The sequence below is a fragment of the Catharus ustulatus genome, chromosome 3 (assembly GCF_009819885.2).
Source record: "Catharus ustulatus isolate bCatUst1 chromosome 3, bCatUst1.pri.v2, whole genome shotgun sequence".
Classification (NCBI taxonomy): domain Eukaryota; kingdom Metazoa; phylum Chordata; class Aves; order Passeriformes; family Turdidae; genus Catharus; species Catharus ustulatus.
The window spans coordinates 47933794-47959264 of record NC_046223.1 but is presented as its reverse complement, the minus strand read 5'-3'; the positions used below and the strand labels follow the sequence as shown (position 1 = coordinate 47959264).

General features: G+C 40.4%; 1 protein-coding gene across 1 annotated transcript in view; it reads right to left on the bottom strand.

The window, feature by feature from the left end:
* Positions 1 to 24940, bottom strand: part of CHRM3 (cholinergic receptor muscarinic 3) — a 262479-nt gene extending 237539 nt beyond the window's left edge. The window contains exon 1 of the mRNA XM_033055503.1: positions 24861 to 24940. The gene's annotated coding sequence lies outside the window, so the exon portion shown is untranslated. The remainder of the gene's footprint in view (positions 1 to 24860) is intronic.
* Positions 24941 to 25471: the final 531 nt, after the last annotated feature.

The following is a 25471-nucleotide window of genomic DNA, read 5'->3' as shown; positions in this document are numbered from 1 at the left end:
TCACGACTATAAGGCGCACCCTTTTGACTAAAATTTTCCCTCAAACCCGGAAGTGTGCCTTATAGTCCGGTGCGCCTTATCTGATGGACAAAGTTGCGAAATTTGCCAAACCAGAAGTGTGAGCTGTGAGTCGTGGGGGGAGCCGGCAGTGCCATGGCAGCCGGCTGGAGGCAGGCCTGGGGGCCCGCGGTACCGCCCCTGCCGGGTCCAGGCAGTCCCGGGGGCCAATGGCTGCTGGGTTGAGGTGTGGCCTCGGCCAGGAACCACGGGGGGAGCTGGGGGCGGAGCCTCGTTGCAAAAAAAAAAAAAAGTGTGCCTTATAGTCCGGTGCGCCTTATCTGATCTATAAAGTTGCAAATTTTGGCAACTCCCGGGGGGTGCGCCTTATAGCCCGGTTCGCCTTACGGTTGTGAAATTACTGTAAATCCCCCTCTCTCCAAATTATTATAATTTTGAAATCAAGGGGCTTTCAGGCAAAAATATGGGAAATAGGAATAATGGTTCTTTACTAGGGAAATTAAAATAGAAATACAGTACTACAAAGAAACAAACTCCAAACCCTGACAAAGTCAGAGTACAACCTGACACCCCATCAGGCAGGTAGCAGTCCCATTAAATGGTGGCTGCATCCTCCTGCAGTGACAGATGTGATTCAGTTGAAGCAGTGCTCCTGTACAAGGCGCAGTTTCCCTCTGGAGGTCCAGTGGTGATGTGGAGAAATCCAGTTTTCCTCTGGAGTCCAGTGGAGAAAGGGGCTTCCTTAGTGTCCCAAAACCTCCGTTTTTATTTTGGTAAGAAATGCTGGGCTCTTCCCCCTGGTTGGAGCAACTTCCAATGGGATGCAGTAATTTTATCAGTCCCACAGTGGGACTCAATGGGTCATTAGCAGAAAATGACTGGCTGGAGGAAGGATGGGTTGTGAAAAGATAAAGAACAATGCCTCGCCTGGTTTCAATGGATGGCCCATTAGCAGAGTATCTGCCATTGAGATAAGGATCACTGCCCCCACCCTCAACAGATGGTGATAGAACAGATACCTTTTATCACACTCTATATTGTAACCCAAGACAGTTGGTGACATCGGGACGTGCAGTTTATAATCAGGTGTGGTTTATAATCGTGAAATTACTGTAAGTTTAGAAGAAATACTAAGCAGTCCTCTTTAACAGTACTCAAAAATATCAAATGCCTGTAATATCACTTTTTAGAAGCATTGCAATACAGAGACTTTGCAAAGGCAAAAAACCACCAAGTTTTACCCTTTCTGAAGACCTTTTGGGGAAAAAAATGCTCAAAGAGGAGGATTTTTTGTATCATTTTCAAGATATAAAACCAAGGCAGAAAAACAAAATCAGACTTAAAAGGAATAAAAGTTTTCTGGAAGAGTGTCTCTTTTCTGCTGCTCTAGAAGATTAACTAAATCCTGTGTCATGAGGACATAACCAGTGGTCTGTGATCAGAGATCTGATCACAGGAGGCGCTAACAGAACATGTTCAGTAGTGACACTAACCAAAGCAAAGCAACTGAGCTATATTTTAACCAAAATCACCTCATTAGCAAGGCAATCATATAGCCCTGTATAGACAAACTAATCAAATAATTTGAGTTGGAAGGGTCATATATTGGGCTTGAAAGGTCATCTATTCCAGCCCTCTGCAATGAACAGGTACATTGAATACCAGCCCATCTGACTGACCCTGAGAATTTCCAGGCATGTGGTATCTTATCACCTCTCCAGGAAACCTGCTCCAGTGTTTCATCACCCTCGCTGTAAAAAAAATTCTTCTTAAATCTAGTCTGAACCTAACCTCTTAAAACCACTGCCCCTTTACGACACAATAGCAGTTAAATAGTCAATTTAACTGTAAAACATAAAGAACAATCCTCTGAGCTGTAACAGCATTTAATCAAATTTAAGGTCAGAAGATATTATATCTAAACACAAAGACTTCTTTTTTTTTCCTGATCTCCTGCATGTGGCAAATCTCACTTCAGTCATTTAATTAGGTCTGCTAGTAGTAGCTTGCCAGAAAAGGCTTGTCAGCCTAGCAGAGGCGTGATGACGGAGTGCTGGGGGCTGGAGAACCTCCACTGATTCTGCTAACTTGTCTCTTCTGAGACTAAAATCTAGACCTTGCTCTCAGTCATCCTGGATCTAATCACAGCATTAGAGAGGAAAATGCTTTAATACTTGGCCTTTGTTTTCAAAATTCCTCTGTGCCATCATTGTGTTAACTTCCAATTTCTGATTTTGTTAGAAAACTTAACTAGGAAGTTTTGCTTTGTTGTTTGTTTTGTTTTTGTTGGTTTTTTTTAGTTTTGTTTTGGCAGAGACATTTATCCTAAGTTCTTGAATATTTTTTTTCACAATGCTTTCCTCCTCATTCCTTAACATTTGTTTTCAACTCATATAGTAAGTGCCTAGGGTCAGCCTCACTGATCTCAAGTACATTTTTTACATTTATATACAAACACATAGATACACACATATTCCCATATATATGTGCATATTCTCATACATATGTATATATAATGAATATATAAATATCACAATCTTTTTCTTCTACAGCACCACCTAGGGGTCAAGGACCACTTCAAAGTCCAAGTGTTTCAACTGTGATTCCCAGCCTTGTGACTGGGGAATGATTTCCTCAGTATTAAAAACTGGCTGCTTCAACTGTGAAACTCCTTTGATTTCACCATCATAGCTGTTTACTGTTTTGATAAAATGTGTAGACAGCATAATTGTCAATGATTTCATCTTTGTTTCTAGATCATTAACAAAAATTATATCAGGCTCTGAAGAGACAGAGGCATCTTTTTGAAGAGCCACTTTTGAGATGGCATCCTTAATCCATTTAGCATATGCTTTATTGGTAATGTAGTCAGTGCAATTAAGTAATGAGCACATTCCCAACGTCCATTCTCTGCTTCTGGGATTGTTTACTCATTACTCATTTGGACTCACCAGAAATAAAATATAACCTGCCCTGGAAGCAAGGAACAAAAGCTGTTCTGCCCCATCCCAGCAAGCACCAACAGGCTACAAAAGCTGTGCTGCTTCTGCTGTCTTCCAGTCCATATGCATAAGGTACCTCCCTTCAAAGGAATAACTTCAACACTCTGGGCAGTTCCAGAGGACTGATCTTGCATCATCTTCTAGCAAGTGAACAGGTCCTCAGACTCCTCATACGTTTTCCCTCTGTGTGACCTTCCTTCCTTTCTTGGCTGCACAGCCTGGGCTGACTTCCCAGCACCAGTCCCAGCCAGCTCTTGTTAAGCCCTTAGCAGGGCAGTAAAGCATCTCCAAGGCTACTGGGCCCCCTAAAGCTTTAGTATGTCTGGGGGAGTCAAGTGAAAAAATGCTCTTCAATCACAGAGAAAGGCCAACAGTCAAAAAGCTCCAGTGCTTTTATGTGTTTTCCAGTCTACATTCGTTCACTGCAGGCAACACTGCATTTTGTATCCCTCCCTTTCCCAAATCACTCTGCACTAGGGAGCATACAGCCTTCTGCATGCTGCTTCACTTTTCACTCTATTGTGGCAGAAATATTAGAGCATCGAGACAATTTTTAACTATCACAAAGCAAGGCATAAATTTCTTCAGACAGAAATTCCTGAATTCTGAGCTGCACTTTGGGTGCTCATTTCTTCTGTTGCATAGTCTCTCTCTAGAGGCTAAAAACACTAGAATAAAGCAGAATTATTCAAAGGAACTGTAAAATTAAAATACAGTGGAAGACAGGTAGTAGGGGGTCTGCATCCTCCCACAGCTGAGAGCTAAGTCACTTGACAAACTTTGCAGCAGTGGGCCTTAGATACTTTGCATAAGCAATCTGTGGATCAGTTGAATAGATCAAAGTTCACTTCCAGGATGAATTTAAAAAAAAATAAAGAGCAACTAAGTTTTGCAAAATAAGCAGTTTTTGGAAAATGGCAGATACATTTTACTTTGGGTCAGCTTTAATTTCAAACAAGCCAGGACACAACACACATTAACAACTGCCATGCTTTACACAGATAAAAGCCACTGTATGAGACAGTGCAGCAGCCCCCATAATATACCACAGTTACTCAGGCAGAGATTAAAATGCCAGTCTCAAACTGACCTCGTTTATTTTCATGTTTCCTGACTAAACATGCCTATCCCTTTCTCTACAAAATTTCAGAATGAGTTTTAAATTCCATTTACTCCATGAGATATTTCAGACCAACAAAGTTCATAAAATTTACATTAGACTATAAACAGAATTGTAAGCACTAAAAAACCAAAACAAACAAACAAAAAAAAAACAACCAAAAAACTACCACACAAAGACCAAGCAAAATTTACAAGTATCTCCTTTGTCTTCTAAGCATCACAGGAAACATCTCCTAAATGTATCTTTATAGATTATCCACAAATTGAAAACATCACCTTAAAATTAATCCTATGAACACTAAATACCAACATAATTTCAAACAAACAAAACAAAGCCATATAATTACCTTTGGAGGTAGTTTTGATGTTGGCCATAGTTTTAGTAGGAGGCTTAGATTTCAATCAGTATTTTTCAAATTTTCCCATTAATATATGAAAGCAGTGTTTTTATTATTTCACGGGAAACTAATCCAATAACATAAAAGCATAAACTAAAAAAAATTGCTTTATTTGTCTAACACAAAATAAATCTCACCCATCTGCTCGATTTACTATATTTTATTTCTCAAAAATTATGTACCCATTTCTATTCATGGGTATGTATTTTAAAGGAAGTATGGAGTTTGAAACTAAGCTGCTTTTCAAGGAAAAATTAAGAAATTAAGAGCAAGGCACACCAACAGTTCAAGATGCATACATGTAAAGATTATTATACAGTGACATAACCTTTACTTATGCTTTCAGTAGAATAAACAAAAAGAGTCTAACATAGCCAAGGAGGAAAAACAGTGGTACTCATGTCAAGTAAAAATAATTTTTAGAAAAAACAACTATCAGTACTAATATACAGTAACAAAACAAAAGACATGTATATGAATAGGGAAATGTTGAAGCAAAGTCTCTATCTCTTTTCTAAGGTATATTAACAAATGATACCACATAATTGAGGACAGTTCCATCTAGCTCTAAGGAGAACAACATACAGTAATTTCATGACTATAAGGCGCACCCTTTTGACTAAAATTTTCCCTCGAACCCGGACGTGCACCTTATAGTCCGGTGCGCCTTATCTGATGGACAAAGTTGTGAAATTTGCCAAACCGGAAGTGTGAGCTGTGAGCCGTGGAGGGAGCCGGAAGTGCCACAGTAGCCGGCTGGAGGCGGGCCAGGGGGCCTGCGGCACTGCCCCTCCTGGGTTCAGGCAGTCCCGGGGGCCCATGGCTGCCGGGTGAATGCGGACCAGGGAGCCTACGGCACCCCCACTCCCGGGTCCAGGCAGTCCCGGGAGCCAATGGCTGTCGGGTTGAGGGAGGGCCTCGGCCAGAAACCGCGCAGGGGGAGCTGGGGGCGGAGCCTTGCTGCAAAAAAAAAAAAGTGCGTCTTATCTGATCTACAAAGTCGCGAATTTTGCCGACTCCCCAGGGGTGCGCCTTATAGTCCGGTGTGCCTTATGGTCGTGAAATTACTGTACATAAATTGGAGAGAAGTATCTCATTGAGCCTGCAATATCACACCTGTGAATTACAGTTTTAGACTAGCACTTTTTAAAGAGATGTATGAAAGCTTGAGTGCTTTCACAACATTTAACAATATTTAACAAATTCCTGTATTGGTGAAGTATAATTATCCAAATCACCATACAAAATAAGCTGGGTACTTCACAGCATGCAAAAAGGTGTGACAAATTCTCATGTCGTAGACAAAAGCTTTGGTAGGAAAACAAAAAACCCAAATCTTGCATTAGGTAGATATTTCAGGGGAAGAGAACCAAGCAGTGCACATGAAACAGTCTCTTTATGGAAGCCACTATTACGTGTGTCAGCACTGCAACAAAAACCCACAAGCCTGTTAGTGAGAACCATGACAGAAGTGGAAAGTTTTTCATTATACCTTCAAAACCAAATCTTTGTTCATTTGTAACCAGATATGTGATGACCTTCATGGAGATAAGCCTTAAATTTGACCTAGAAACCAACTTTCAATTTAGGAAACTGTATCACACCTGCAGTTTAAATGCATCCTCACCTTTCCCGAATGGCATATGCCTGTGTGAGAGGTTTACACATCCTTCTGTGGCCTCAGGCTGCTGTACTTCAGGAACAAGTGTGACCATGCTTGCACATTTTAAAGGTTCAACTCTACCAGAGGCATTTGTGCTTCAGTCATTCCCACAGCAGCAGTATTCCTCCTGCATGCAAACATTTCAGCTCCTCAACACCCCTGGGTATTACTAGATTAGCATCATTATGATTATAGTAATATTTAGTCCAGTTTGGAAACTAGAACAAGGTAATACTATGGTTCCACATCTATGTCATATTTCACAGAAAAACCTTATTGCAATGATAACAGTATCAGTAATTTCACAAGTACATATCAGAATGGGCTATTAAAACATAACATTCAACAGTATCGTGGAATACACCTTCTGCAGAATATTGCTCAGATTCCATCTTATTTCCTACTTGCTCCAACTTTAAATGGGTTCTGCTAATAATAAAAAAATACATTTTTTAAACCAGTTACCCAAGACAAAAGAATTCAATAAATCTTTAGCCCAGAGGTGCAGGTTTTCACTTTTTCAAATGGTAATTATTTTAAAAGAATTTTAAGAAATTGGAAACTTAAAGACAAAACGTTCATGACAGAAAAGTCAAACCATGTGAAAGTGGGAGTGTCTTCAAAAAACTGAACGTTTTTATTCAAGCTGCCCTAGTACTGGTTCTATAGCCCTAGGCTCATAATAAACTGAACTTTAATCTAGGTACTCTTGCCTGGCAGTCCGTCATGCTTTCAGAGTTCAAAACAGCAAAGCGAAAATATTTTTGAAAAAAATAAACACTTCTATCCGACTGAGTAAAATGATGCTAAGGACAAAAACATTACAAACAGACCACAAACACCACCACATTCTATTTCATGTTTTACACAAACACTGCAAACCTGAAAGATGTAAGCAGTTGATTCTGCACTAGCAATGCTAATATACCTGCATAATAACAACTACTACATTTTCCTTTTAATGTTTTTTTATATGAATATCAAGAAAAACACTCAAATCCAACATACTGAACTTAATTGGGCTCTCTGAGTTAATTAATTTCATTTGGCTCTTACAGAGGAAGAATTCAGTGCACATTTCCATCAAGCATGTTTCTGGGAAAGAACTGGGCACAACATTTGTATCAATTCCAGCATCATTCATCTCAATTAAGCATCTGATGATCAAAATGATATTCAACTTATTTCTTACAGATTTACACTGGCACCCCAGAAAAGGCTATTCAGTATCCAAAGTGACAAATTGGGATCATTATGAGCTTTGTATGATTATTTTATGACTCTCATACCACAGATTAGTATCTCCATTTGGTTGTTATCTCTATAGCAGAGTAGCATACTAAACATAACATGCAATTGCAGGCACCTTCAGCTTAAATGCAAATCAAAAACAGGAGTTCAGAAGAGAGCATCAGTAGTTACACCTTCTCTTTTGACAGTGGGCAATACAAGACAAGATCCTGTAAAAAATTGAGTATATAAACAAAACAGTATGTTTATAGCACCTAAAGAGCACTTTTGGCAAGACCAGATTCTTTCCTAGACTCAATGTACAAAGCACCTAGAAGAGACCAAAAATTAGATGAAGATGAGGGAAAAAACACCAGACAGTCAGATTTTAGTCAAATGATTTCTTCATTAGTTGATTCCCACTACAGAAGCCAACAGAGACTTCAAATGGATGAGTGAAGGTTTGCAGCTCCTCAGACTTCTCAGACAAGTCTCCTCTCCCTCCTGTTACCTCAGGGACATGCTAACAGTGTTTTGCAGTCATGCAAAACCATGCATCTGTAAGAAGCAATGAAGCTACAGTGAAATCTTACAAAAGCAGCTTATAACCCCAAAAATGAACTTAAACTTGAAAGCTTTTTAAGTTTATATTTCAACTCTTTGTTTCACCCATGAAAGTTTCCACTTGTTGCTTAAAATAGTAAACGGAACATTTTTGTTTACTTCCACTCAAGAACAAAATTCCCTGAGATATCAAGGCAATGAAGAATATACATATATGAGAGAATGGAACAATTTCCATGGCCAAATTAGTAAAGTACTTTGTATATGGAATTAAGTATACCAGGAAGAGCTTTCTGATGTTAATTTTTGCCTAGTGATAGAAAGTTATTATTGAATGCAAGTTTTGTGTTCTTGCAAACACTTACATAAAAAGAAAACTAAGAAATGCAATTACTGTACCTATACTAACCTCTTAGTATGCATAGATGCCCAGATAACTTAGCCTTGACTCATTCATCATTTTAAATGTAATTATATAGGACTCAGTGAACAAAGCTCTTTTCTTCCTACTCCTACTTGCTCATCACTGCAAGTTATCTGGTCCTATGAGCAAAAAAAAGAAACTTCTCACATAATGGCAAAAAGTGAATTGTGAGCTGCTAAAAACTCAATATGTCTATGTACATGTAATTAAAACAGAAGAGTAGTTATTATTTATGGAAGGTCCTGCAATATGAACAAGATGTAGGGGTTACAGAACTGTGCTTATATACACGTATTTAGTCATTGCTCTTGAAAGGAAGTGGCAACAGTATAACTTCTAGCACAACTATGCATGAAGGTGTTTGCATTGCTGGTTTGAATTGTAAAATATATTTTTGCTGTGAATTTTGTCAACAAATAATTTGCTTTGCTTTATGAGTTGGAGTGACTTAACTTTTAATCCTGTCACACAGTTGTTTTGTTTTAATATAACCACAAAAGAAACTCATAAATATAAACTCTTTTTTCTTTTAAATGAAACTGTTAAGCAAACAAATTCAATTTTGCAATCAATTTATTTCAACCCAAATTACTATTTTTCAAGATTTTTTTTTTAATGGTAAACTTCTGTCAAGTAAATGTTACGCTCAACCAGCATGGAAAAGGTGTGTAAATAAAGACTCATATCTGAAAGAAAAGTCCGTGCACAGAGTTTAGTTATCAGTCAGGCCAAACAGTATCCTCGAGGTAGCACAGAATTGAACCCTGGGTTCAACTGTTGGGTTCAAGCATTCATTTCAGGACACAGTTGAGACTTTACTTTTCTCCTTGCCAGGGCTTTTCTCCAAAGGTTTTGAATGATGAACAAGGTACACACAGAGACTGTCAGCTCCAGCTGTGCTCTTGCTCTTGCTTCAAAGATAGCCCAGCTACTCCTGAGGTAGCGTCATGATTTCTGCATTTTACAGCTTTTGGGCAAAGCAGCAGTTACTTGAAAAGCCCAAGACAAAGCATGGCTCTTGGAAGGTTGCTCAGGGGTCAGTGTAGTGATAGCAGGGGAAGCAGCTACAGGGCAGCCATCCCCCAAATCACTCACACGTAACTTCATGAGACACAGGCTCTAGACCTTCCTGTTGAAGCTATACCATGAACTATGAACTACATGGAGGAAGAAAACACTGGACTTACAGTTAAGACAGAAAGAGGGATGTGACAGCAAGGCTACAGTTCTTGCTCAGGTATGTGCTAACTGGTTACAAAAAGTACAACCATGATCTACAAGCAATGCAAACCAGAAAAGTTGTATATTTGAGGAAGTCTTCAGAAAAAGGAGAAATACTGAAAACTCCTTAGAACATGCCACCTGATGCTACTTTGTATGGCAAATAAATGATCTATCCTAAGCTAATGATTCCCCCTTCTTATCCAGTGATGCGTTTTATCAACGTGCGGGCTCTGAGCTAGACTGCTTCTAAGCATTCCTGGTCCAAAGTCTTCTCTGGAGAACACGTTTTTTGCCTGATCAACTTTTATCTTGACCTGCAAAGATGTCCCACTCAGTCCTCGTGATAAAGAGCAAATCTACCCAATCCAGAAAATTTTTTTCACTTTACTTCCTAAGAAAGCAGAACAACTATCTTTTCTGTTTCCTTCTCAGTATTCAACCTGACTGCTTTCTACAGTTAAGAGTAATCCCATAGTAGAAACTCTTCCATTTACCCCAAAAGGGGATTAGGACTTCTTGGAAACATTTTCAAAATAAACAGTTTCCTTACCGTGTTTCAACAATGATTATTTAAGCCATGGAGTCAAAATTACTCAGAGGAATTGTACTTGTCATTGTGCAATTTTCAGTATGATCTACAATGCAACTGGGCAGCAATGACCTGCATTAACCACAGGCCAAAGTATAATCTAGGCAAAATTAATGTACTGTGACAGTCTGGCAATTGCTGTCCATGTCCTCACCCCTTCTGCTGGTTTGCCAGACTACTGTGCTTCTGGTGGAGAAGTGGAGAAGTGGTCTGCAACCGAGGAACACATTTTAAACAGAGCAGACTCAAACAGATTAAAAAAAAAATTGTCTGAACACACAGAGGAAGTCTTTACACCCTGATTATGGCAAAAGTGATAGGGCAGAAGAACACTGCTAAATCTACCCAATTCCCTGCAAAAGAGTTGACAAATGTCTTAATCCACCAACCATCCTTGTGGTACTCACTGTTTTTTCTCCAACACACACAATTTGCTTCTCTCCTGTGACATGCTTATGGGTCTGCTTGTAGTTCACATTAATGGTGAAACACACCTGCTATACTGACAGATAGTACCGGCTTGCATTTGTCACCAAAGGGTTTTTCAGTAACCCAGCTTGTGGAAATATTTGACCACTGTAGCCTTATAGTTTAGCAAGAAATATACAGCAGCCTCAGAAATAACAAACAGTTTCAAGAAAGAAAGCTGTAACAGGTGGCTGGGAAACTGGAAGCACTTCCAAACTACTTCCTCAAGCTATACACCCAGAAAAAGCCACAAACATAGGACCCACATCAGGGTCAACGTTTCATTGGATTAGCTGCCACAGAATTATAGCAATTTTTTGGGAGGAGGGAGTTTTTTGTTAAAGTAGATTACCAGCTCCATTTTTCAGGGGATAAAAGAAATTAAACCCTTGGAGACTTATTAGTAAGCAGCAGTTTACAAACTCACAAGTACTTTGGGATACAGCTGCATCCTACCATGACGGAGTCATGTTAAAATATATACAAAGACTTCCGGGAGCCAAATCTTGACATTTCTCACTCCTTGAGAAGAGCCTTTGTGAATGCTTACATGTTTCCAAGTCAAGGATACATGTTAGGGAACTATTTCAACATCACTTTCCATTACCTCATGCCTGCCATTGCCCCAGGTTCCCATACCTCACTATCAGACAACTTGCACTGTCTCATGGAAACTAAAATATCTGTCTAGATTTTCAAGGCATAAAGGTGATGCCAAAGTTTGAAAGCATTACACTTCAGATCTAGGAATGACAGAAATTTAAACTTCCCCAATTCCTTCTCATTGACTAGAATCATTATAAACTCTCTTGGGTGGCCAGGCTGTCTGTGCAGTAAGACAACTGTCCTCAGCCCTTTCTCTGAATATTAACTAAACCTAGAGGAACAGCAAAGGGGAACTCTTACAGCACTAACTCAGTGCAAATTAGACAGTGTCATGTCCATCTGCTGCCTAAGCTAGAGAGTTTAAAAGTTCGCCAAGGTAGTAATACAGTTGTCATCGAACAGCAGAGATTCATAGGTCATGCCTGAAAAATCAGGTAAGTTCCCTTGACTTTAGCTAGTTGAGTAATTTTTATAGGCTTTGTCAGAAAAGAAAACAAATTCCTCAGGCCAGAGTTATTTCTTTCACATTTCTTATTGAAGTTATGTAATATGTGTTTTGTAGCATTCTAAGTTTTGAGTATTTCAGCTCAACTCTCATTACAACAATTTCAAGCAACTCCTGAAATACAGGATTGGCACTCAAAGCATTTAAATATCAATAGGGGAATTCACAATTCACTGCTTACACACTTGCTTTTCCAGTATGGGAACTGCAACATTCAGCTGACATTTTCAGTGACTTCCATCTCAGAAAGATCAACAAACAATACAGAAAGAACCAGAAGTGTGTAACACCAAGGGTTCACAAAAGGAAAACAAAGCAGCGAGTACACGTGTCTGCTTACAGAGTGGCTTTTTTCTCCCTTCAAGAGGTCTGAAGAACTTCAGTTTAGTAATTTAAAATTCTCAGGGGTGGCAGAAGCTGAGTGCACATAGTTGCTATTCTGTAGATGATTTCAGAGGAGCTACAAATTGATATAAGAAACTCTGAGCTAACAAGACATGGCTAATTCATTACCACTCTGATGTTAGCACACGCTTCTTTACATTAACCTCCTGGGGATAAAATGTCACAATATACTTCTGTAATTGTAAATATCGTGTGCAAACAACCATAGAAGTAAAACCAGCCTTTCAGTCAAACATACTGTGTGCATTTAATACTCTATCATCTTGTGGTGACAGTACAGACTCAGGAACATCACTTCCCTATTTCAATTTCCTTTTCTTTGCCCATATCTGAATTTTTTGTTAACTTTATATGATCATCAATTTAGGTAAAGTTCAGATGGCTAGCAAACACTCAATAAGTACTTTGCTACTGAATAAAACTTTAACAGTCATTTATCCATTTTAAAGAATTGTGCTGAAGCCATTTTCACATATTTGTGGATATAACAGTGGATATAACATTTCACTAAATTCAGATAGTAAGAATTTAGAAGCAAGATAAAGCCTTGTTTCTAAATAATGCAGTCAAATAACTTATTGGTATCATTGAAATCCCAAGCAGTTTTCAACAGCCTACTGGCAAGAGTCACTAGCTACTCATCTTTGTTCTATGTATTACTCAGCTGTCAGTCAGCTCTCTCAGTTCTGTCCAAATACTGCTGGAATGATAAAATGCCAAAACAACACAAATCCATCACTAATTCTACTACTAATACAGTTATACTATATCAAGGATCTTTCACTCTTACAGGTTGATTCAGAATATGACTTTCTTACCTTCATATGCCCAATACAAGAGGGATTCCTTCCACAGAATCTCAGTTCCATTCCATGTGTGACATTTCACTCAAGTTTCTCCAATAGTTCACATTTTTTACACATTAGACATCTATTAATAAAAACAAAACTTCCTACCCAAGGTTTTATGAATAAAAACCTCTATTCTTTTGATTTTTCTGCATAATTACCTATTTAGAATGTTTACTCCAGTTCCATGATTCTCACTAGTCCTAATATATATATGGATCACTGCATTAGAAACAAACTTGCAAATAACATATAAACAAGAATATTTGAAAAAATTACATACAACTAAAAAACATAAGGGAAAAAAAGACAAGACTAGAAATTCAAAAGGGAAGTTATAATCCCCAAACGAAAGGTTCTGGTCTGGTTGTTACTCTGAACTAGGATCAGAGGAAGAATATTGCTTAAGCTTATCTTCATATGAAAATAGCTACACATATTATAGGTTTAATCTCATTTAAATTAATATAATTTAACAGCTGCAAATAGTTTGGAGATATTTATTTCAATTTATTTTTCTTAAGTAGATTAGGACAGGCCTTGAAGTATATTTTGCACACGTACACTCCAAGCAGATCATTAGCTGAAAGACCAACTGGCCACACTCTTCTAACATTCACATTTCTGTTGCAATTTAACCAAGAGAGAGTGAGATCTTTGGCAGTAAAAATGGAAAACTCAAAAAAAATTTACAGAGAAACACACAAGTAAAAGTGAGCAGAAAAAAGCCCTACACTTTTCTTTGTCTAAACTTAAAAAAAAAAAAAAAAAGTTAAAGAAAGTGAAGTATAGACTAAAGTGAAACCTCAACTGGTCCAAATCCAAAACAGAAAGAAAACCCCACCTTTACCTTAACAGTGTTTGGTGTCACCCCACATTTTTAAATCAGGTAGAAACAGTCAGATGGTGTATATATACAACTACCAAATGTAAGAATGCTCCTATAGTGCTTCCTCTTTATAACGTATCTTAAGTTTAACCTTCTCCATGAGTCAGTCCAATATGACTAGTGAACCTTTTCTGCATTCATTCATTGCTCTTAATCATTAATAGTCCAGGACACTTGGAATTAAAGACTGGGAGTGGAGGAGAAGGAGAGAAACAGGAAGGTAAAAGGAAATATCAGCACTACAGTTTTCTAGTAAACACATTCAGACTCAACCATAACCTATCATCTTAATCATTAGACTTCTCAAATGTCATAGAGAAATGTTTCCTTTTAGTACTTCTTACAAAAACAGTATGGTAATGATCTTACATTCCCTAAACTGACAATGTTAACCTGCAATTGGCCATGAGTTATGTGCAAGACTTTTCACAATCCATGCAAAAATTAAATTAATATTTTAACGTTGTAGATTCAAGTCACTTACCAATGAGTCCACAAAGCCTTGAATTTGTTTACTCTCACATCAGGAGCAGCAGCATTACCAATTGAAAAACCAATTGAAAGGCCATCAAACATTATTTTTACAGTAGTAAAAAATAAATATATTACAGAAATAGCTGCTCAGGCTAAAAAGAAACACCACCTCAGCTTCAAACACACGTTAAATTAAAACAAACAAACAAACAAACAAACACCCCAAAAAAGCACCCAAAAAACCACCCAAAAAATAAAAAACCCAGAGTAATTCAAAGGACCAGTCTGGAAATCCTCGGTTTCTGTACGCCCAGCATAAAGATTCAGAAACGCTTAATGACATTGTAACACCCAATTGTAACTAGAATTAGAAAGCAGCATCAGAGTCATACAAGTCATACAACCACAGAAGACTGCAGCCCAAGTGTCCTCAGTATTCTAGTGTTCTTGGTACATAAATCAATATACAATGCAAATAAATTATTATGTGAGCCATATCTAGGAAATGTTCCCATCTAGTTAAATCAAAAGGATATGATTTGGGGCTTGTGTCTGTTTTTTGTTTGGAGATTTTTTGGTGAGGGTGGTTGTTTTTTTGAAGGAACCTTTTCTCTCCTTATCTTCTATAAAAACAGTACAACAGTGAAATCCAAGAGAAGCAGAAGCAAGGCTGTACAGCTGTCGTAAAAGGGATGCATTATTCCTAGAAACAAACCAATCCAGATCAAACAAAAGAAGTTGATCATACCTGACACAGAAAAGGGGACTAATCACCCACGTGACTCCATGTTCCATGGAAAGTTTCCAACTGATGTAACAAGGATAAGACCTCCGCATGCCAATACTAGCAGGGTGCCAGGTATTAGATATTTTGCAACATTAAAAAGTATGTTACAATTGTTTCAGTTCCAATATTTTCTTCCTGGAAATAACATATTTGATCATATTTATCTTTGAAATTCCATTTTCTTAGCTTGCAAATATGATAACTTAAAACTTTGTATATGTACTAAAACTGTGAGAAGGAAATTAGGCAAGATGAGCTTTTTCATGTCCTATTTTATTTCAGTTAACTTGAGATTACATTTGTTTTTCCTCATTGTTGCTGTCAGCCTACAAGAGTCACATAATACTATTTCTTTCATTTTGGGTGTTTAAAAGTTTGATTTTATCATAACCATAATTCAAGAGTAGGAAGCAGTAGCAAAATTCAGTGCCCTGAAGCTTCACCATGTAAAGCTTCAGCCTACTGGTGTATTTATAAACCTTTTCTTAGTCCTGGTTGGAAACCAGGTGCCCACAAAGATGCTCTATCGCTTCCCTCCAAAACTGAGCAGGGGAAAGAAAATACAGCATAAGACTCAAGGGCCAAAATAAGGGCAGAGAGAGAGCACTCACTGACTGACATAATGAGCAAAAGAAACTCCACTTCGGTAGGAAGTTGTAAAATTTTCCCTGTCAGAATTGGAGGAGGATAATGAAGATTAAACTCAAATCTTAAAATCACTTTCCCCCCTTGATTAGGGGAAACTCACAGTTCATCATGCATCACTTTTAATGCACCTTCTTCCTCAGGGGGAAGAAATCCTCACACTCTTACCCTGTACCAGCATGGGGTCCCTCCCGCAGGAGACAGCCCTCTACCAACTTCTACAAGCTGAGTCCGTCCCACAGACTGCACTCTTCATGAACTGCTTCAACTGTGCCCTGCAAGGTCACAAACAAACCCCATCCAGGCTTTTGTGACAAAACCTGCTCCAGAATGGGCTCCTCTTCCTGGGTCCATAGATCCTGCCAGAAACTTCACAGTCAGAGTCTCCTTTGAGCACATACCTGCTCTGGCATCAGCTTCCTGTATAGGCTGCAGATGGATATCTGCTCCGTCATGGATCTCCAGGAGCTGCAGGGGAACAGCTGCTTCACCAGGGGATTCTCTGTCCTCCTCCTTCACTGAGCTTGGATGTGCAGAGTTGCAGTCCTGCACACTAACATTCTCCCTTCTTGAATATATTATCCCAGAGGTGCTGCCACCATCACGGATGGGCTCAGCCTTGACCAGCAGTGGGAATATCTCTGAGCTGCCTGACAATGGCTTCATCTGACATATGGGAATCTTCTAGCAGCTTCACAAAGAGCCTGCCCCTGCATCCCCCTGCTACCAAAATCCAGCCACATGAACCCAATAAACTTTTTTTTTTTTTTTTCAATCTTGCTTGCATATTTTTGCCTCTTTAGCACTCTCTTTGGCAAACAAACACAGCTTTTATTGAGCTGAGTGAGAATGAAAATTACTGGCTCAGTAGTGAACAGTATAAACACAGTCTGCTGCTTCTGAAAAGTACAGTTCATATTCACCTTCCATATACTTGCTCTCACAAAACAACTGAATTTTTTGAATGGAGATATGGAACAGGACAAAAATTAACAGTCACTCACATTTTTATCTGAAAGTCTTAGTAGGCCTTGTGCTTTTCCAGTTTTCATGTGGGACTGAAAAGGAAAAAACCTGTCAATCCAAGGCACATACCTATGACTGTCCATCAAAAGGAAAGTCAGACACTGCTTTCAGACTTGTTCATGCATGCCCATAGCACGCTGCAAATTAACACCAAGAAAAAGAAGAACCAATACAGGTGCCTAACACATCATCACCAGCCAGTAGCTGAACTGCAGTTTCCAGAAATGGGAGCTACAAATTATCCTCACTGCTCTTCTATGAGTTCCCTTTGCATTTTATAGCAGTATTTTTGGCAAGTATTTTCCACAGCACAATCCTTTACCCCTCGAGTTGTAGTTCTGTAAGTTTCCCTTTCACCCGTATTTGCTTCAATCTAGACCTTTCACTAGTGTTTTCTCTATAGTCATTCTTTGTTAGTTTTTCTTATACTGTTTCCAGACACTATAGATCAATTTCTTGTTCCTTCCAGAGAAAGTCTTGTTTTTTTCTTGAGTGACTTTTTCCATCTCTGTCCACAGAAAATAAAAGACAATTCTATACAAAACAATGATCACAAAAATACAAAGACACTTGAAATCCAAAAGTCTCCCCCTGCAAGCCTCCAAACTAGATTTAAGTTTTCTTGAATTTACCTCAGTAGCTCTAAGTCTGAGAGGGCTCCAACCCTTCTTTTTTTTCCAACCTCTCCTTAAGATACATTGCTAAATCAACCTCACTCAGATGCTACCTGAGCTACTAGATGTGTTCTGCCATAGATATTTTAGAATATTTACATAAATAGTCCAGGGATCATTTGTTTTCCAAGAATCCTGGAAGTAAAAGACACTCAGTATTTCTTTACTGCTGTCTTTTGCAATGCTCTTTTAGCTTTTATTGCAGAATTTTCTTAAAGATTTCCTAGTTAACAAAGCCACACAACTATGCTAATAATAGGAAGTACAGAGATACAACCTGAAAAGAAATTTAAGATTTTGCTTGAAAATGGTAACTTTGACACTATGCAGAGGGCTTCTCAAAGGCTCTCCAAGAAGGGGTGTTCTGACGAGTTACAGAGGTGTAGCCTTGCACGCCATTGCCTTTTCAGTATTTATTTCCTCCCAATTACTATCAGTAAGGCAATCAGTCTTGCCAGGGCAAGCACAAATGGTCTGCTGGTTGTTGAGAGCACTGCTAGTAAAGAAACATACTTTTGTAATACACAGAAGAACCAGCCTAGACATCTAGCAAGGCACCATTAAGAAGCCACCCATTTCATGAGGTGAAGGAAGAATCCATAAAACAACCTTTTCTCCCCAGGAAACCATCATGTCCTTCCCAGGATGTCTACCACAGAAATATCCTCCCCTCAGCACCTAGAGACACACTGTTCATTTTTTCTCTGGGTCTTTCATAGCTCCCCCTTCTTTTCTATGTCCTGTATATATGCAAGAGTCACAGGCTCCTAGGATACTCCCTTCAGATCTCCCTTTTATATGCACTGCCCCTCCTTTGACTACCCTCTTCATTTCCTTAACTTATGGTTTTATCATTCTTACCCTTCACCTGTCCTTATATTTTCTTCTCACTCAATCTTTTTTCAATGCAATCAGCATCCTTAGAAGCATAGCTCCCCCTAAAGATTTATAAGCTTTCACTACCTCAAAATCTATTACAGGTAATAACATCAATTCATAGACTTACAGTGTCAGACTTTTCCCTTTTTTTCAGTGTTCCATGGGTATTTTACTTCCACACCCCTTATGCCTCCTGTTTTTTGTGTGTGCATATATGTGTAACTTCTCTCTTGATAACAGGCACACAAGGGATGACAAGGTAAAATGAAAATACCAGTCCATTCCAATGAAAAAGATGCTTCAACTATTGAAAAAGCAGAGATAAAGCACCGTCTAATTCTGGCTTCATAAATTTGAATTATTTCCTGTCCAGCTAATCCTGAAACCTACTTAGGGTTTTCCTGCACTTCATTGTCAGGGCTGAAGAACAATGATACTTAGAAGATGCAGCAGTTTACATCAAAACATTATTATTATCAGAGATAAAAATCTCCAGAGTATTCCACAAAATGATGTCTTTTTTCTCCGAGGAGACACAGTGTGCTGCAATTACTTTGTTCAAAGCACCTATGCATCTTTTTACAGCAACTCGAGATGATTAATAAGAAGAGAATGCTGAAAATGCTCAAGTTCTGCTCTTTCATGGCAGTTTTGAGTATTTGCATTACTCCCCTTCTTTCTAAAAACTTCATTCCTTAATCCTTCAAATAGTTGTTACAATTGTGCTTATTACATATTGAGATTGAATTCTCCTACTAATTGCCTGCAGCGAAGTTCGAAAGGATTTGTTGCTATAGCAATACTTCGTCTTGATTCGGAAATTATTGATAAAAGAAGTGGCAATTAGCACTATTAATTTTTACTAGAGAAACATGGGAAAGTGCTAACAGGCTAACAGGATTCTGGCCCAAAAAAAAAAAAAGCAGTAAGATTTTGCATAGGTGACCAATACAGAGCTTGCAGTTATAAAAGCAAGCATAATGGATATTTCATGCTTCAGTACATGCAGCTTGAATATTGCTGCCTTAATACCTCAAGACAGACTATGTCTCTCTTGTGTTCCAGGAATTCCCATAAGACCAGAGGGATGTGTCTCCTTTCATACATAATGGAACCCTGTGGGACAAGCTCCTTGTCCTTGTGGGACAAGTATCGGGAAGGGGAATTGAACACTTTTCTCTACAGCTTTGACACCGTTCTTTCAGTGCTTTGGAGGGACCTCTCTTTGGCATTTTTTTGTGAATGAAAGTATGCTGCTTCAAGATAATGACCTGCTTATTCTCATCCCTGATTAACGGCCATGAAGCAGACAAGTGTTTTCCAGGTCATACAAAAACAAAAGAGGTAATTTATTTTCTACACCAAGACTGATATTATCGCACCAAATTATTTGGTTTTGTGGTAGCCCAGAACCTTCTACAAGGCACTTAAAGTTTTGGAGTTTTTTTTAAAGGCTTGGCTTGTTATTTCAGTCCTCTAAAGGATATGGAGTGGCTCTATGTGACTGTAGCACAAGGCTGAAGGAAACAGAACGCTTTGCTTCTTCAGTATGTATTTAGTGAGATTTTTTTTGAATGTATGATTTGACAGCCTTAATAATGTATTTCCCGCTATTAGAACCCCACACAATTACTGAACTCAAATTTACTTATTTCATAATGAAATAATGGAGCTTTTTATAAATCCTTGTGGATGATAGATAGCATTGTTCCCCTTCAAAACTGTCAGGTTTATTTCCTTTAGGCGCTGCAGCTGATACCTCAGACCTTCATGCAGGAATGTTGGGAGGTTTTCTTAAAACCCATTAATCCTAGATGCTTGGAAGGGTCTTCTCCTAATCATGAGAAGGACAGACAGGAATAACGAGGTTGCAGGACAATGTATGTTGTCACAACTTTACACAATTGACCTGAAAAGTTGTGCCTCCATACTTCACATGGAGTCTTAAAGGTCCAAGAAGAGCCCTCAGCATCTGGCTCCAGTACACCTTGTGCTGTCAAATAATGTAGTAATGGACAAAATGTTACACACAAACACAGCTAGAGCTCAGTAGGAAACAATACTGTACAAAGTCCCATGGTCAACCCCTGGCATCAAGATTAGATTGTTTTCTTTAAGAGAGGAGATGTACACACAGAGATGTGTCCTAGTAACTTAATATTTTTTAATCACTTCCTTCCAAATTTCTGTCATCTATGAACTTATTTGTAAGAGGTAAACTTTTGACATTTTTTTTATAAACCTTTGTATGCCATAATTTTCTTTCCATGGGAATGAAGGAGGACAGATTATCATCCAAATAAGGTGAGAGATTAACCTTACACATCATCACACAGCCTTCTTATCCAGAGAGGGAAAGGAAAAATATAGAAATTATAGAAATATATATCCTTATAGAGCACAAGTCTATCAACTTGTTGAATGTAACTGAACATCCTGGAAGCCTCCAGTCACGTTCACTACCCCTACAAGAACTGTCAACAAACTTGCAGAGTAGCCACAACCTCCTGGATGTCGAGCCCAGGCCTAATGCCCACAACAGAGAACAGACAATTTATCAGATCTTTGGTGTATGTGACACTCTAAAACTGTGGCTAAATGCTATATTGCATTGGGCTAAATGAACAAAACCTTGAATTTGCTTGCAGGAAATTATTTTAAATTAAATAGGTTTTTTTGTTGGTTTTTTTTTTTACGGCATCTTAAGAAAATAGAGAAGGAAAGGTAATGACATTGACAAATACCTGCATTTTCAAATCATACCCAGGAAAACACTTTCTGTTAATCTATACTGAAGCTGTATCATTATTTCTCTGTAACTATCTCCATCAAGATTAATTTAGAGAAGTATGAAACTACCTCTAGCTCTCATTGCAGCAACTGATTATTTATTTGTAATGTAACTGACATATTTTGTTTTTCAAAGATTTTCCAACCATAGAAAAGACTTTGCCTTCAGTTCGCAAACATATAATAAACTCACTTAAACCTTCCCTCCTTTACATCAACAGATGCCTGCGGCATGAAACTACATACTTAAAACATTCGAGGGGGTTAATTGTTCATCGTCGCCTATTTTACAGTCAGTAACTTCAACATTTTACATTCACAAGAATGGATTCTCTCTTTGCCCTCACTGAAATCTCCCAGCCAGGCGTGCATGGACAAGGTTGTGTTCTGCTGGCACCCAACCAAGGCAAGAAATAGAAAATGTTACAGCCTGCTCTTATCCTCTCTTAAAACAAAAATAAGACATAAACAACTCCTGAGCATGAAGTCTTAATCTAATCACGGCACACCAGGCTTATACTGAATGTATTTATAATGTTTTGCACCCCAACACCATCAGGAACATAGCCTGGTATATGCAGCAACACTGTTGGATGGTCTGGGAGGTACAATTTCTGCTCATAGAGGTGCAGGTGATGGACGCTCTCCCAGCACCTCTGACTGTTTCTGACGTAGACCAACCATGCAGCCCAGCAGAACTGATATTCTTCAGTAGAAAAGAGACAAAACAAAGTGACAGAGAAAGCAGCAACACTGTTGAATGGATTTGTGAAACCGAACTTTTGGTGTTACCAGGCTGTTTCTTTTTACTGCAAGTTTACAGATCCATTTAAACATCTGTTACAAATTCACAAACTATGCTACTTAAATACAGATAAGGATACTGAGATGGCATTGCATATCCCCCCTCACATATTCTTACAGATACTGCTCCTTGTTTTAAAGCTAAATGATATATCTTCACTAAATGAGAATCTGCCATTACAGTAAGGGATACCATTAATATTAGTAAACCCTTCCATCATTTTTGTACTAAACTAAGCAGCCATGCATTTACATGCATTGAGCACAGCCTTCATTGCCTTCAAATATTGCACAGATACTTTGTCTCCTCTTAATGGCAAACAAGATGTAATACGATAATGAACAATACTAATTAAGGTCATCCAGATCACTTCAAACGTTTTCCTAGAGTCAAGCACCTTTTGCACCCCTTCCTTTTTGAGTCACATAACACTGCGTAAGCACAGTAATTGCTGGCACAAAGTACACAATTAGGCTGTCTGCTACAATGAAGACTGAGGGAGAATAGAAGATATGAACATGAGAATCATAACGCTGTAGCATTCATGTGGAAGAAATTTCCACATTAGTCATCACAAGATTTTCTTTAGAATTTCAGGATTTGACCCTGAAAACATTCATAGCATTAAGTCTAAAATCCAAATGCTAATTCAAGAAAGGGAGGTTGGATAGTTTTAGAGTAGCTACTACAGTTTTAGAATTAAGAATGTAGAAAGTGTGACAATTTTTTAGACCAGCTTACAAATTAACCAAGACATTTTACTCCTTAACACTAATACCTAGAACTGTAATTTAAGGCACCATTGAGCACTGTGTTTATGATGTTTCATACAGCCATGGTTGGCTTTTACTATGAAAACCTACCTCTGAGACTGTTGCTCTAAAATGCATTAATAAGTTGTTGGATGCAGACCATATTACTATGAGTAAGATGACTTTTTTTTCATTAACAGAAAGAAAAATGCACTCTACTTGACAACATACAAATGCGTGATATAACGTATGCAATCAGTTCCCTCCAGAAAGTTACTATTCATCTACTTGAAAATGAGATGAATTTACACTGCATGACATTTTCTGTAATAAATTAGGTCAGGTTCTGTTTCTTTTGAATTAAATGTGAAAACATACAAAACTGAATTTCTGGTTTTGACGGCAAAGTATCTAGTAGAAGAGAACTTGCAACATGTTTTGAGATAGCAGCCAGTAAGTCAGATGAATTTCCTACTGGATTATCCCTGGAGCATTTAATCTCTTTGTTAACAAAATCCAGCAAAACTGCTACATCCAAAGCAGTCCAAGAGAATTGTTTTCAGTGTTTCAGCTCAAGTCAACAGATTCTTGCTCTCTATTGCTGGAGTTACCCAGCTAACATGCACATGACACCGAAATAAAAGCACATTACTTTGAATGAGATTCAACACTGGAAAATGTGGTCCTCATATTGCTCCATAGGACAATAATGTACACATAAAAGCTACTGATAATAGCAGAGCTATTAAAAAACCAAACAACTCAATGTATTTTTTTTAAAAAAACAGAGCACAAAACACACAATACCAGAAAGCCCTACAATACTTTTTCCATGCCACGGAAAATTGGTACTGCATGAGCAATGTGCTCGCTTCTAAGCTAAAGCACGTTTCTGAAAGCCATCAAACCAGGTTTCCATTCCGGAAAAAGCAGCGTTCCCTACTGCAATCCTGGTCCAACACAAGTAAGCAAACCAAACACTGCCGGATTAAATAGAGGCAGACAAAATCAATATATCATTCACCAACTTCGAGGTGTATAGGCAGGTAAACAAGCAAACAAAAAGTAGAAATAATTCAGTCAATGGGGGATGCAAACGCAAGAAAACATATTCCTTGGACAAAAACACCCTCAGGAGAAATCCCGGCTTTTGCTTGCTGCTTTTAAAGTTTCTCGACCTGTGTCAGCAATACTGAAGTTATAGTACTTCTGTCTGCGATTACTTCTATATATGGTCAGCACAGATATTAGCTGGGATTTGCGTTTTTCCAAAGCAATCCCAGGCAATCAGAAGACAGTTAATCAGTATGAAAACCCACATGAGCGGATCCATAGCCCTGCACACGAGTCCGTTTGGGTTTCTCTGCCGCGACACTCACGCAGCAAAGGGAACACGGCTAGTCCCGGTTTTAAGTAAACACTTGGGCTCAGCTTCAGACGCTCCTGTGGGTGCGCTGGCAGCGCACACCGTACCCCTCAATGCCTTCCTTCCCCAACTCCAGCCGCACGGCAGCCCGCGCTCGGGGCGCAGTCCCGAGAGCCCCGCTCGGTCCGGAGGGGAGCGGGCACGGCACAGCCGCGGCACTGCCGAGCACCTGCCCGGGGAGGCCGCGCACCCCGCGCTGCCCCAGCGGCACCAGCCCGACAGCCGGCAGCACGTCGAGCCCCGCTCCGGGGCGAGCCGCCCCACGACGGGACCCCGCACTATGCAGCCGCGACCCCCGGCCCCCCAGCCGCCCGCCCTGCTCGAGGGGCGCAGCAGCCCCAGAGCGGCCGCTCCTCCGAGCGCCCCGGAGCGGGGCAGCCCCGCGCGGTACGCGGAGCCCTCCGGCGGCCGCCGCCGCTGCCACAGCCTCGACCCCCCGCCCCGGCTGGACGGAGGGCTCTGCGGCTGCCCAGCCGCTTGAGGCGGGGACCGTCCGCACAACTTTCCCTGCGGCGAGCCCCGCTGCGCCGCCGGCCCGGGCTGCGCCGCACACCGCTCCCCGCCGCTGACACCCGCGCACGCTGGGGAGGGCAAACACACAAAAGCTCCTCAGACCCGCCCGAACCGGCGTCTCTCCTCCTTCCTACCTGCCCGGCTCCCGGCGACCCCAGACTGCCCGCTCCGCGCCGAGCGCTCCCTGCGACGCCCAGGTGGCGTTAGGAGCGCGCTTCCCACGGGCGGCGCGCCCCCGGCGGCCGGAACATCCCCCGCCGGGCGCCGCCGGGAGGAGGGCGCTCCGCACCCGCCCGACACCGGCACCGCCGCACCTGTGCTCGGGCAGCGGCACCGCCCCTTCAGTGCCGGCCCCTGGGTGGGCGGGGGCGCCCCGGGACCACTGGCCCCGCGCCCGCCGCCGCCGCCCTCCCCATGCAGCCGCCGCACGAGGGACACCCCGCTCCGCCCGCCGCTCATTGGCCCGGCCGCGGTGACCTCACGGCGCCCGCCCCTCTCGCCGACCCCGGCCCGCCTGCCCCGCCGGCTCCGCGCCGCCCGCCGCGCCGGCCAGGTGCGAAGCTGTGCGGCCCCGACGGCCCCGACCCGTCCGGGCGGGTGGGGACCAACGAGGGGAGTGGGCCCGCAGCCCCCGCCCCGGGCAGTTAAAAGCAGGGGGTTGCCAAACCGTCCCTCGCCCTTGCCAGCAACCTGCGAACTAGCAAGGACTCATAGATGAGGTTATGTGGGAAAGCCTTCCCTCAGT